The sequence below is a fragment of the Denticeps clupeoides genome, chromosome 6 (assembly GCF_900700375.1).
Source record: "Denticeps clupeoides chromosome 6, fDenClu1.1, whole genome shotgun sequence".
Taxonomy (NCBI): Eukaryota; Metazoa; Chordata; class Actinopteri; order Clupeiformes; family Denticipitidae; genus Denticeps; species Denticeps clupeoides.
Genome location: NC_041712.1, coordinates 15,079,005 through 15,094,568, shown reverse-complemented (window position 1 = coordinate 15,094,568; position 15,564 = coordinate 15,079,005). Strand labels below are relative to the sequence as shown.

General features: G+C 41.7%; 1 protein-coding gene and 1 long non-coding RNA gene across 5 annotated transcripts in view; one reads left to right on the top strand and one right to left on the bottom strand.

The window, feature by feature from the left end:
- cadm2a (cell adhesion molecule 2a) overlaps positions 1 to 15,564 on the bottom strand; it is a 301,114-nt gene that overhangs the window by 64,517 nt on the left and 221,033 nt on the right. The window lies entirely within an intron of this gene.
- Positions 12,638 to 15,032, top strand: LOC114792893 (uncharacterized). Its single transcript, XR_003750166.1, has 4 exons — positions 12,638 to 12,737; positions 13,580 to 13,725; positions 14,804 to 14,851; positions 14,938 to 15,032. It is a non-coding gene; the product is annotated as an uncharacterized LOC114792893 (long non-coding RNA).

Genomic DNA, 15,564 nt, shown 5'->3' with positions numbered 1-15,564 from the left:
CTGGACAAATTCATTAAAAAAAATAATAAAACACCTGAAAAAAAGCACTTTAGATCATTATTTTAAATTATTACCATTATACTAAAGCTATATCTAATAATGAACAAGGGGTGTACAAATCCATTGCTTTGCCATCAGGAGCTGCCAAGTTTTTCATTCGGAATGACCAAATTACAGGCCGGAAAGCTATCAAATCCAATGTTCCCTCCTGAATTTGCATGACAAAAATCAGTGATTAAGCCTAGAAAAAAATCAGAGACATAGTGCAGTCACTCAGAGCATTACTATTGCCCATTTTTCCTGGCACAACACATCTTAATACTGCATGGCCATTGTCTGTATTTTGGCCAATATGCATTGTGAATGCATAATTGGATATAGGGTTGGGTGCACATCAGCCAGGCAGAGGGTGTGCAGGACTGGACTGACCCCAGTAACCCAGATTCATCACATCATCAACTGCTCACGCGGTGCCTTATATACCTCCCTTTGAAACAATGATATTCACCTCAGCTGTATTATACAGTATATACATAAACAAACATAAATGATAAATTAACTGTAAAAAAACAGTAAATAAATTATTAGTAAAAATCTATAAATATCTCTAAACCCTAATCCAACCATAATTGCCTTTCTTCTTTTTATTATGGCTGAGCGACCTTTCCTTATTTTCCAGATGAGGGCCACACACACACACACACTTTCATGGCTGGTATGAGCTCAGGCTGACGGCTTCTGCTGTATTTCTGACAGCCTCACTCAGGCCTCTCACTGACAGCCGACACTAAAATCACAGTTCCCCCCGGACAGAAAACCGGAGGCCAAAATTAGACCAAATCCCAAAGAAGTGCAGAGTAAATGTATCCCAGCAGGAATACTTTATTTGTACCTGACACTGCCATGAGGGCTGTGTGAAGACCCACTTTAGCTCAGTGTGACAGGTGCTATGTTAAAACGCAGTTAAATCTGAGCGCTGAGTTCATTCTTACACACGCAGTCTCTGTGAGGCTCGTTTAAAACACGTGTATTCTGTACTCGACTCCATGCCTATTAGTGAGTTGGAGGAGCAGAGGGCTGCACAGAGATGGCATATTTAATTTAAATGGCTGTTGGTCACACTGTCATGGGCAGCCGCTGTGAGTGTGGCCGCTGATGGAGGCGCTCGGCTGGAAACACCCGAGGCTGGGCCTGCAGCTGAGTCTCCACTCAAGAGGGAGCCGTGTGTCTCGGAGCAACAGGGAAACTTATACATACAAACACATACACACATACCTTGAAACACTCAACTATTTGAAGAAAAAGATATAGCATAACATAACATATGTATTTTCATTAAGTGAATACCTTTATTTAACAAGAACTGTCTAGACCCCATCACTAAATGTTACCTATAAGAATTAAACACACACAACTATAAGGGACCTAGTGGTTAAGGAAGCGGCCCCGTAATCAGAAGGTTGCTGGTTCGAAATTTGAACTGCCAAGGTGCCACTGAGCAAAGCACCGTCCCCACACACTGCTCCCCGGGTGCCTGTCATGGCTGCCCAATGCTCACCAAGGGTGATGGGTCAAAAGCAGAGGACACATTTTGTTGTGTCACTGTGTGCTGTGCTGCAGTGTATCACAAGTGTATCACAATGACAATGACTTTCACTTCACTATAAACAAGTACAAAATGCTTGATGCTTGAAATACATTGTACAGTAATCCAGATCTAAAACTGAAATACTAATTAAATGATCTAAAACAACCACAACCAATCTGGGTTTCTGTGCAAAAGTGTGTTTAAAAATGCAAACTAAAAACAATACAATATATTCCCTACTCAGTTTTACTGACATCACTACTGCTGATGTCATCCTCTTTCTGACATTTTCTTTTTCACTTGAATATTCCTGAGGCTGTGCCCTTGAATTTTCACTGCTTTGTACTAAAACCATCTCCAGGCACATTATGATATAAAACCAGCTGCTGTGGAATGGATGTGCGAATGTAACATCATGGGAGATAGCACCTCATGCACCTCTGGCATTGGAGAAATAATAAGAAAATTGCACAAAAAAACCCTGTTCATTGTCTTTGTACAGTACAATTGCTGACCTGCTAAAGGTCATTTTTATGTTTGGGAGTTATGGATAGAGGTGGAAACTGAAAAGGAACAATTTCAATATATTAAAAACCATCCAACTATTACATGCATTTAGACAATTTGTATACATGTTCCCAGGCTCCACCTAGTGGCGCTTCCTGTTATGGAACTGAAATCACACCAACTACGGACCAGGTTTGGGTCAGCAACCTTTAACACTCCTGAGAGCCATTTGGTCCAGATTTCCACGAAAGAGTCACGCATTGCATTTCTCACATGAAGAAATAATTTGTAGGCTAACATAAACTAGCTAATAAAACAAGCGCGTCTCTGCAGGGTCCGGGCACCTGTCAACTAACATCCAATCAAAAAAAAGAAAGGGTCAGAAAATAGCAGTATCGTATCTGAGTAAAATGCATCACAACCACCAATGAAAAGGCACTCTGGAATTCTTCCCGTAATTCTGCTACATGTAAAGAAATCTTCCGAAAAAAAAAAATTGTTTACCCGTAAAATTGTAGAGCCTGTTAACACCTGTTCAGAACAAGTAGTCTTGGTCATATTTAGGTTTAATCCTGATGTATAATCCTCTCTCTCTCCAAATAGTCTAAATAAATGTATCAAATCTAAGCAATTAATAACAACAACAACAACACTAATGAAAAAAATTATTAATGAAACACCCCCAGTCCAGGCACCCTCCTGCAATCTGAGTGCATGCCCAGATCCCCCCTGGGCGACACAAATCTCACTCCAAGCAAACTTCTAAACTTGAGAGGCCTGGTTGCCCACCAGGTTACTACCACCCCACATCTAGAATCTATTTTAGCGAAAACAATAAAATAACCAAAAACTGTATATCAATAGCTTACAATTTAACGTAACCAGGCTGCACAGCTCATTTTCATGTAGACAGTGATGTATTCTTCCCAAATACTTTCAAGTACATCTACAGGACCGGTGATCTGAAGAAAACTGGCAATCTTACAAAATAGAAAATTATAAATAGATTTTTTTGAACGTATGAATAAATATTGAATCAATATTGTTGCCAATGTGTTTTTGCTAAGCCATACTGTCCATGCGAGATTCTCTAGCAGAGGTTAGGAAATCTGTTTCAAGATGTTGTAGAAACTCAATATCTAAGTGAGATGTTGTGCTTTGATTTTTACTGATACAGTCAGGGGGAAAAAAGTACTCACTAAGGCCTGCGCTTTGAGAAAAATAATGAATAAAAGGAGAGAAAAAAAGAGATATAGAAGGCAGGACAGAGAAGAAGTATTTTTTGCTCTCTATTTTGTCCTTCAAATCCTGATGAGAGGGGCAGACTGGCATCGTAAAACGGGCTCTTAATTCCTGCTCATTTATCTGCCGCTCGCTCATTCTCCGCTTCGGCAGAACAGGAGAGGCTGCTTTACGGCTTTCGTCTGGAACAGAAGGGCTCCATTTGGGACCACAAAAGATTTATCGTCAACCCTCCATTTTTCCAACCGAGGAAGCATTGTAGCAATCTCTCTCTATGTCTTTTTTTTTTTTTTTTACAAAGCAATAATAAAATGTATATATAATACTATAAAATATCTCCCTTCAAAACGTAGTATAAGCAAAAACCTATGCTATACGGTATTGATTGCACTGTTTTTTTTTTTCAAGTTGATGTTTTCTGAGACCTGCAAACCGTGAATGGTCCCAGCAATGTGTAGAGGGATCCTGCGAATTGGGAATGCATCACAGTGCCTGACTGCTGATTCCAACTCTAAGCAGGGTTCAGAATGGTGGGCCGAAGTGAGCAGGGAAATAGATACAGCTGAATAATATATCTGAAGCCCTAAAAAAACATCTCATATTCAGGAGTCCGTGATTAGATTGGAAAATGATGTTGACCTCAGCTTCCACCCCGTTTATTTATTTTTTATGTCTGAGTGATCAGAGAGGAAATTCAAGATCTGACTCACGGTTATGGACGAGTTGCTGCAGAAAAAGAAGCTGGATTAAAATCCATTGTCATTTATATGTGGAAGAATAATTACAATTCAGAGAAAAACAGTGCCACATAAATTTTTTCTAGGGCAGCCTAAAATGCATGATTTCATGGCCACGTTTCTACAAATTTGCACTGCAAAGGGTTTAGGCATTTTCTACAGAGAAAGTGCTGGAGAATGTGAAAAATATATCCTCTTTTGTATAGAATCAAATGAAAAACCAACCTGTTCCAGTATGAGCAAATGTACAACAGTGATGTGATACATGACAAAAATGGATTACATTTTTAGTACATGATAATATATTTTAAAATGCTCAATGGACAGATGTTCTTGGTCAAACTGGTTATTGGTAAAGATGCATTACTTTCTGTGAAAAAACTGGAACATACACTTATACACAAACCCCCAGAACAGAATTTTAAAATGGAAACCAGGTAAAGAAACACAGCCATTGCCTCAGATGCCACCATGGCTCTGAATCTGTCCATTTGTTACACTTAAGAGGCCATCAGTTCCTCGCCGAAACTGCCACAATCACAAGACACTTACCTTTTACCTAAGGGCATGGGAACAGAGGAGATGGAATCATTCATTGAGTAAACAAAGCACTTTAAAAGCCCAGTAACATTGTCTAGACAGTCGAGAGATTGGCTTTCACCCACACTCCAAAAGACTGCTTTTAAGGTTTGGGGTGCAATAGTTTCACCGCAAGTCAAAAGCAGCTTTTTTCCTGCAAGGTCTGCCTGCCACAAACATGTAGATGCTCTGACATGTGCACAAAAAATGTGTTAAAACTATTCATTTGTGGCCCAAAAATCAGGATCGATGAACATCATGCCGTCTGTTGTTCACCTGTGGTGTATTGAGTTTACTGCACAGCACATCGCCAAGGGAGGCGTGAAAGTTCCAGACTAATTTCAGGTCACAGTGAAAAAGTTCTCATAAATGAGGCCCCCTACAGTTACACCAGAGCTGGTCCTGTAAGAGGTCTGGACCCACTGCTGAGTAAAGTATGAGGAGGTCCTTCATTAATTCCAAAATGTAAAAGGTTACCAAACATTGAAAATGTCACAAAGTGGCTCAACAAGGAGAGTGGTATGCAAATGCAAAGGCATTTTTTTTCCAAACAAAAGTCAAGGTGGACAAAAAAACCCAAAGCAAATCCACACAGGGATGTATTTTTTGTATATTATTATTAATGCACTTTTATTAGATGGAACAAAACCAATATTTAACATGGAGGCACATCAGGCTGACTGTGCACGATGTGCTGTAGTCTTGTATAAATTTATGTTATGTATATATCCTGTTCATATAATAAAGGCTGTTAATAGATAATATGATACCATCTTTCTACAGGGGGCTAGTCAGACAATCTAGAGGTCTAAAATGCTCAATGGACAGATGTTTGGTGACCCAAACCCAGGTAACTGGGGAGGGTTGTGTAAGGAAGGGCATTCGACGTAAAACCATTTGAGAGAAGCCAAAGGGAGAAGATGTCTAGTAGGTAAAACACCCACCTACAATCCAAAAAAATAAAAAGTCACAGGTTCAAATCCCACTTACTACTATTGTGTCCCTGAGCAAGAGAATTTATCCTGAGTTGCTTGAGGGGGACTGTCACTATAAGTACTGATTGTAAGTCGCCCTGGATAAGGACGTCTGGGACAGCAGTGGCCTAGGTTGCCGGTTCGAATCTCAAGCAGCCAAGGTGCCATTGAGGTGCCACTGAGCAAAGTAGCGTCCCCAGACGCCTGTTGCTCACTGCTTACAAGGGTGAGGGCTCAGGGTTAAATGCCGAGGACACATTTTGCTGTGTGCAACATGTGCTGTGCATCACAATGACAATCACTTAACATACAAAAATGCTGTAAATGTGTTAATGCATTTTCATTGCTCATTTTGCCTGCAAAGGTGAAAGAGCATGGTAAAAAACTTTTATTTTTGCCATAAAGTTTGCCCTTCAAGTCCTTTTTGGCTTAATAGTCTGTTGGAATTTGATGGTTCTCAGAAACAAGGCCTCCTTAGACAACACTTGAGCACTTGAGGTAATCTCCATCTATCTACAGAGGCACATAGCCAGAACTGACAAGTGTAGATGTGTATACAACCTTCTGATCATGATTCACATATATAGTTTGAATAGATTAATTAAATACGTAATAAAACATCTCAATGTCACATCCCTATGACAGAATTACATGACGCATTTATAAAATTCACCCGAACATTTAGCATTAGCTTCTGTAGCAACAAAGCGGTGTGGTGGGGTGTGGTCAGGAGTTGGGCTAGCTTGAAGTTCACATTTAATGAATTTGTTTACTAAGGAGATAATGCACACAGACTAATACTGCCATCTCCAAACCAAATCTAGCTAGCTCTTTAACCTTTGCAATTAATTTTTTTCTCCAATATCGTGCTCTATTGAGCATTTTTAATGAACACTTAACAAATGCAATTATGTGCATAATGGCTTTTTTTTCCCTTCTCAGAACCTAATTAACAAACAGCTTTATATTGTGGCCTGGGTCTTTCAGGTGAGTGAAGACGATCACTACCACCGCATCACATTAGCCTGATGAAAGAAAGAGATGTGTTGTGGCGATGGGGGGACTAAACGACACCGACAGAGGGGAGGGGGCCGGATCGCAGGAGAGACGTGTCAGGAGGGGAGAGGAACATCGCTCCCCTCCGCCCATGTCTATTGTCACAGGTGGTGCATAATTCATGCCGCATTATTTCATCAAGCAGAAAAATCAGACATGAAACAAATAAATAAATAAACAAAAACCCAGGGGGCACGGGAACTGCCGTCCTGAGAAATGACATGAGGACGAGTGGTGGTTCAATCATCGCCGTGGTAACTTAGGGGATGCCACCAAGCAAAGGGCTGCCGTTATTAATCCGCCAAGTCGGAAGCCCTGTGTGAATATTTAAACTTTGCCATGAAAGTAATCAGACACACTTGTCTCATTTCAAGTTGGGAATAAGGAATATATTGTCCCACTACTCACTGCATAATGATTCCATCAAAATATAAAAGCTATTAACATGAGCCGAATTACAGGAGATTTTCCCAGTCATTTGTAATGCGATAGGTTCCTTTCCTCTCCGCATTATGTAAAACAAGGAGCCCATTCTGGTCTGCTGCTCATCAGCGTTGAGGATGAATCCCAAATCCCATGCCTCTGAATGATGGAATAAGGACAAAATGTTGCACCTTAGGGAGCTCCATTTGAAATTCTAAAAAACCTCTCAGAAGTTAGCGCAGGGGGGAAGTCAATCCCTTTTCATCCGACTAAGCGTTTCAAAGGTTGGCTCCTGCTCTCCAGAAAAGCAGTGGACTACATTCCAAAAACTCTCTAAAACCGCTCTGTGACCAACTTTCAAAAAGTGCAAAATGCTCATTTTTAGCCCTTTTCAGCAGTTTCAAAAACAAAAGTTGTTGTTAGCATTGGGCAAGCCACTCATTAACCATTGTAAAATGTATTAGCATCTATTATTATATTGTACAGGGCAGTGGTGGCCTAGCGGTTAATGAATCGTCCTGTAATCAGAAGGTTTCCGGTTTGAATCCTGATCCGCCAAGGTGCCACTTAGCAAAGCACTGTCCCCACACACCTGTCATGGCTGCCCACAGCTCACCAAGGTTGATGGGTTAAATGCAGAGGACACATTTCGTTATGACCGTTTGCTGTTCACTTTCACTATTTAGTACAAAAAGTAATTTATTCACTTCAGGAGTCAAGAATCAAACCGAATAACTAACAATACTGCATTTTGTATGAAAAATGTTAAAATCCAGGCCTGTGCTTTTTCCCTGTTAATTTCACATTTCTGACAATGTCAAATCGACGTTGGGGTGGCACAAACTCAAATATTTTCCAGCCTTAGAAATAAAACCAAAAACAACACAGTAGTATTACTTGGATCGCTGTTCTATAATTTAAGAAATATGGATCCCACACATGACTCATTACTAATGAAAGTAATAATATTATAGTAACAGATTACTAACGCGGTTGTTGGAAGACCCATTCGTACAGTAGATAATGTCATTGGCTGAGACGGCACAGGCCCAAAGCTGAGCGGGGAGCTGTTCGCTCCCTTTTTTAGCTCACGTCACCTCTGGCTGTCTCTGCACTTCCAGAAGAGGCCATTCCTCCTCCCTAATTGCTATAACACATGGGAGAGGCGTCCGGCCCAGCACTCCTACCATCTATCATCCTCCATCGGTGGGACCTGGGGCCAGGGGCAGCCTGTCGGCCCCACAAACCCGCATAAGTACCGAGTCAGCCTGCAGGGGTCGGGCCACACTGGATGGGCCTGCCTTCATTATTAATGAGTTAATTGGCAGCGCAGGGCTGTAGACAGGAAGGGGGGCGGGTTCCTTGGGTTGATGTAGTCGGAGATTCATATCTCTTCCTGTAATCCACTCCTTCTTCCCCTCCTTCCTTTTTTCCTCCCTCTTCATTTTCACATCCCTCCTGCCTCTCCCTGTTCTCATCAGACAATACGGTTGCCAGGGGGCACATCTATCAGCTGGGCCAGATCTCCATCTTGGACCTCGGCTTCTGGCTGTTCGAGATGGTTTTGTGTACGACTGGCCCGGCCTAGGTAAGCCGCCAGCCCGCAAGGTCCTACATGCTTCCTGTTCTCCAATTCTGCCAAAGCTAAACATGGACTCATGGCACACAGTCTGACCCATTTATTTTCACCTTGAGAAGTTGATGCATGGTGGTGGAGTTAGCCTCGGGCTACAACTTGTTTCAGAGTGTCAGTAATTATAACAACCCAGACACACAGTCTGACGAGAACAGTGTGAACTTTAGAAGCGTCCGTACATAAGCATCCATCAACATTACAGCAACACTGGGTAAGGGCAGAAAATACAACTCTGCATGGAAGCTGCTTGTATATATGCGCCCTTGGAAATATATCTGGCTGCTGTGGTTCTTTGTGGTGCTCTGTGAGCGTTTCACCTCAGAGACACTCCCCATTTGGTAGCAAAAGCCACCCAGGGGATAATGTTTTATATTAATTATTCAGTTTTGAATTGAAATAATCTTCTCCATTTTATTGCATAAAGGACTGCTGAGGAATGTTCTATGAAATTACAAATGAGCTGAAATTCAGCATATATATATATTTGTGAAATATATAAAAAAATCTAAGGCTTCACCAATATTTGATATGGGCAAATTTGAGTTATTCACATTGCACTTGCAGCCACCCATGATGCTATCCATGAGCTACTGCTATGATTGGTGATTGCTTTGATTGCAGTGATTCAGGAGAAACAACACTTAGCAGGTCCATGGGGGACTGAAAGACCCATTGATTTAACTTCTCAAGAAGTTCCCAGATGAATGTATAGTTTAGACACTACTAGATGCGCTCAAAATTAGCCTTGGAACCTTCCTACTGAAAGAGCGTAAGAGAGAAGGGCCTTCAAGTACCCCAGAAACAGATCATGCCTCCCACTGTGTCTTTTAGTTATTAGAAGCCGTGCATCCTGTGGGTCCAACCCATACTCATCCACTCTTGTCCACTTGGATCTGACGCATGCATTTCTTTTTGCTTTGCCTTGCAGCTCTCGCTGTTGACGCTCTCATATGATAGAGACGAAATATTCATAGCAGTCTGTTCCCTCAATAAAATATTCCTGGCTTCTCATAATTCAGTCTCTCCATGTCTTTCCCTGAAAATCCTCGGCCCTGTTTGCAGGCGCTGTAAATGTGATTGTCATGCGTTACCGGGTTCTTGTTTTTTTTCTAACCATAGAACAGCATACTTCATTAGTGCAGCGCAAGTCATCTCTATTTAAAAGTAAAGAAAAGCAGAACTAATCAGGCAAACACATCCCAAATAAATACATAAAAAAAATCCTAGAATTAGCCAGCAAAGAGCAGATTATTAAACCTCTCCACTACAAAGATGGATGCTTGCTGGCAGAGGCAGGCAAGTTTCGGTTGGCTCGCGTTTCTCTATGTTGTGAGCTTGGCTGGAGCCATCAATCTGAGGGAATGCGGAGATGGCAGCATTTCAATTAAACTCCTGCGCCACTGCAGGCCCGGATGGCTGCAGGACACCGCGCCACAAACCAGCAATAAACCGCAGCCTGTGATAATGCAAACCCCGCACATGTCCACTAAATCCCCGTTGCACTTTATTCCGACAGTTACTGGGCTCTATGATTCATAAGCAATTACTGGATATTGAACTAATATAGTTGGTGCGGGCTTTCGAAAAGAAGTCCCATAAACCTCAGTGGCAAGGTGTACTTCTATGAGCCACGGGATTGTCTTTAATATGGCTGGGTTTGGAGGGGAGAGAAGTTTATTTACTACAGTGAGTTTATTTACTACAGTAATATCACCGATGACTGAGACACCTAGGTGTATATTAAAGGGGGTGTCTCATCAGAAATCCACATTATTTACATTCAGCAAGAAGCATGGGAGAACATGATTGATGTGCTGAGAACAGAAGTAATGTTGTTTTGTTGTTTAACCTTTAACCTTTGTGCTCCTTGTAAAATTAAAGAGACTCAAACACGTCATGGTCCTGGCAGCCTCTTGCCACTAGTGGCCGCCACTTCTTATCACAAATTTTCATTTTCACTTTCTTTATTACTTACCTCAGTTTATGGCCTGATGACATATGATGACAAACACAGCATACAATTAATATTAATAATTATTAATGTGACCAACACCAGTTGAAAAAATACATCCTGACGTTAGTCAAACTGAAAATACACTTAGACATCTCAAAGTCAGACTAACACACCCATATGTGATAAGAACACACGTAAGCATTAAAATTGACCCAAACTAGCCCAGGCTTTGATGTCAAAATGAAAGGAGAAGTTGCCATTGATTTGGTCAATTAACTGAATCTCCTCACAAGCTGGTCCGAGTACAATGTTGAGATGTAACTATAGCTGGGCTACATGGTGCTTGGATGTCTTTTGGTCAGAAAGCAGATATGAAAGCACACTGATGTTCACAAAATCTATTAAAAAAATACAAAATATATAAAAATCCACGTGTAACACCAGGCAGTGTGCACCAAAAGGTAATATGGAGATAAGAGCTGCTGTTTTTGTGAGTGGGAAATGAAATGGCAGGGACAATGAAGCACAACAATGACACAGGTTTCAGGATATAAATCGCAAAAAGGTCCAGCCATTCAATTAAGTTACAGTGGGTAACTGATTTACAATGGAAGTGAGAAGAGTGTTTGTAAAAGGGGGGATATGCACGAATACACGTGACTCACTACTGATTTAATTTGCAGCAATAGCAGTCGACTCCATGCAAGTGTGTGTGTGTGTGTGTGTGTGTGTGTGTGTGTGTGTGTGTGTGTGTGCGCGCGCCTGTGTGGTTGTTTTTTAGCAAAAGAGTAAAAAGGACTTAACAGTATTGAGGGTGGACCTGTCACTGGTCTCACTGGCCTATTTTTTACTTGCTCACCCCATTTCCCTCAAATACTGTGGCGGGTCTTCCTCTATACTCAACTATCAATTTTATTAATTTGACTTGATTTAATTAGACAATTGCAAGTACTTTTGTGAGATGTAAATGGGGTATGCGTGGGTATAAAATTCCATCACTGTGCCTGTCTCTGAAGTCAAATTTATAGGAAAAAAAAAAACCATTTAATTTGGTCTCATCATAAAGAGCGGAAAAAAAACAACAACACGTGTCTGAAGGTTTTCCATTCCTCCCACATTAACAAAAGCAAACATGGCAATGCCAGGGAGACACGCACATTCAGCCTGGCAGACAAACAAGACCAAGCAACAACACAAGAGGCAGAAAGGAGGAGTGGAATGGGTGGAAATGTAATTATGAGTGCAAGCAGGAAGAGCCAAGTTTGGAATTCAATAGCACACCTGGAGAAGCACACTGAGATGGACCTGCTAATTTTCCCCGAGTCGCTTCTGTTTGCATCGTTTGGTGCAAAATCAATATGGCCTGAATTGGAGGGGGTGGGGGACCGGCTGGGAACGGTGCTATAGAGTTAACCCCAGAACTCTCCCCACTTTGAAAAGGTCCAGTCACTACTTCACACCACGGCTGGAGGATAAGATGGAGCAATCTGCACTCCATTAGAGAATTTAATGAAAAAAAAAAAACAGTGTTCAAACGCACACAGCACACTCACAAACAAGCAGGAAAGATAAACCGCACATTAAAACGTCATGAAAAATTATTCCCCTTGGCTGGGATGTGCCTCCTGTGTCCCTGACTCCCTTTCTTCATTTTCACTCCAACGTTGTGTGGTGAGGTGTAGTCCCTTCCTCCACCAAGATGTTTAACCAGGAACAGGATGAAAAGGCTTGGAAAGCGTTCCTGTGCTGCACCCTGGGAGAAGCCCGCAGCAGCTGAGCACGAGCCTGCACTCGTCTCCTGTTCCTGGCACGGGTCTCTTAACACATGGCGGCCAGGCCTGTCATATCAGTCATTCAAGTCATTCAACACAAAGCTACCAAGCAGACTGTGGCCTGAGACAGGAGCAAGGGAGTAAACAAGCCTGGAATCCTCCTTCACAAATCCGATTCAAACAGACCGAGTGAAATGGAGCAGCGATGACGGAAAAATGCACGACTTTGACGTGCAACTGAATCCTCATTTACGACTGATGTTAATTTTGTAAGTAATACGAAACAGAACCCATTCAACTCAATTCAACCGCTAACCCATACACTTAGTGACATACGGTCAGTCACTTGAACACTCAGGGACTGGACTGACACACCCACATACACACACAACCACTTAGGAGTTTACATTGTTACATGTATATTGCACTGTTCCATTTTGCTCTGCAGTATCTTTGCATAATTTTTTTCTTGGCACTCATTTTGCTGGTTTAAACACTGTCTGTCTTCTTTAATGTCTACATGTTTTGTTAGTCTTTTGTTTTGCGCTGCTTCATGCGAGAATTTTATCACTTCTTATTGGTAAGATGTGTCACCATGGGAACAACAAAATTAAATACAGCAAGTACTGTAGATGTTCTGTTGTGGACTACTACATCTTTGTGTAAAATTGCACGTATGTAGTCATCAGACCAAATGAGGCACTACATCTCCTCACAACTCCAAGTTTGTTTTCGTACAATGAAATTTAACCACAATTCACAGTCCTCCAATCAGGTGATTTATAACATTTGGTCCTGTTTTAATTCAGTACGTGTTCCCACCAGGTGTACCACACCAGAGTCGGATCGAGACCACCTCATTGTTGGGCACCCGCGTGCAATTACTGTGTTCACATTTGAAACTTACTCTCTAACCTGTCGGTAGCTGAAATAACAATAACCTCACTTGAACTTGAAGGGTGTTTTTTGTGTTAATTATGCTATTTAGATCCATGTTACATAAAACAAGAATTCCTCTTAATATCAAATTTAAAAAAAAGAAAGTTCTGTAATTGCTTCAATCATATGCATTGTTCATAAGTATTCTATTTTGTTTTATTTTATTATTCAGCATGGTGGCAGGAATGTGTCTGGGAGCCTCTGGTGTCCTTGATACAGCCAGATCAGAAGATTACAATTACACAAGCAGTTCTAGCCATCTCCATAGCCCTCTAGGGATACCCAGCGAAGGTTATTGATGACTTGTATACACCACAGGTACCTACATTAACATATTATTATTATTATATATGATTGTTAACAAATGTCACATCAAAATTGCCACATCATGGCATTTGTCTGATGTCTTGGATGCAGTGGATCGGGTGTCTGATGTGGAACTTGTGAACAAAAAGTGTTGCCAAAAGTGTTGCCAAGTACACACCTCAACCTGAATCCACACAACTCTGTACATCTTCGTACAAGGAGCCAAAGAGCCAACTGCACTCTTTCTATTAGCTGCAGTTAGGATCCTCACCGTGCCATTTACTTCATTACTTGCTTTATCAGATGAGAAATGTTTTGTTTTGGCTTAGATCTCGAGTGCTGTGTTTGTCTTTTGTTTTCTTAATTACAATTAAATTGACAGAAGGTGTTAAGTGCACTTGTTCAGTTGCAGCCGAGCGCCGCTCAGCACACATCAGTGTGAAACTTGCTTGCAAATCATCACCGCCTTTCCAAGTGGAAAAAAGAAAAACGGAGAAAACTTTCTCACTGTCCTCTGCAGCACACTTTTCAAACGTCTCAAAAACACATTAAAGGTCTCTAAAGGTCTTTGCTGAATGGACAATGTGGCGTGTGATTAATCAAGTCTAGGAAAAAATGCTCAGAGACACGCCCCAATGAGGAAAACAGACTGATTCAGGGTCAGGTTGATGACCTCTGCCGTTTACAGTAACAATGTACTAATTACACTAAGGCAATGACAAAATAAAACACCCAAACAGCCTTGATGAGGGGTGGTTGTCTTCTGTGTATTCATTCCATATAGTTATTGTATTAACAAAATACAAAATAATTAATTGTTGTGGGTTTGAATCTGGCTCATCATTGCCATCCAGGGTCATCAGGTGCAAGGCGGGGACCCCCCTTAAAATGGGTGCCCATACCATTCACTCCCATGCTCAGACCTACTGCCAATTTAAATTTGCCAGACCACCTAGTGTGCATGCCATTGGGTGGTTGGAACAAACCCACACTGACACGGGGACAGCATACAAACTCAGCATTTACGCAATTAAAAAATGGGGCCAAATTTGGTGGCTACCTGGTGATTCGTTGTTCTTTCTGTGTAAAGTTGAGGTGGCTCCGGCAATACCCGGTTGAGGTGGCCCGGCAATACCCGGTAAGTCCCAATCCCTTAGTGTGCACTTAGCGGTAACCGTTCTCTAACGCCTGGGTTGTGGGTTCATTCTCACATTCCTTTCCTAGGGCCCTTCAGCACTGGAAGTGATCCTTGCGGTGGAACGAGTGCCAGGTGTCGTTCTTCAACACTTACAACAAGGCAACTTGACTTTCAACTCCCATTCAAAGGACATACCTAGTTAACTTCAGGTTTTCTAGATATTGACAGGAATGTGGTGCTCCATGATGCAAATGAATATGCATGTATTGTTTGATGTCTCTGTAACCAGCAATGTGTAATGTGGGTGAATGTGGAATGAGAGAATAGTGAAAGTGTATTCTATAAGTCTCACATCACTTTCTTATTATGAGGATCAAAATGAACTCATCTCCAGTCAGAAGGTCAAGGGGAGAGAAGCAATGTCGGACCTCCCTGCAGCATCACACCTTTGGCTAAGGCCTCAACCTGGGGTGTGATCCCTCTACAGATAAAACTGGCATCCCATTGCCAACTTAGCAGACTCAAAAAAAGAAAAGCTAGAGGAAAGGCAGAAGAAGAAGAAGAAGAACCAAGAAGCAAAACCAGAACGATCACGAGTCAGCATCACGAGTCAGCAGCACAGCTGATCCATATGAGCAAGATTTATCACCGATAAAGTACGTGCCTGCTACGCCCTACTGTGTAATCTTCCGTCAGACAGAGAACATGTTACG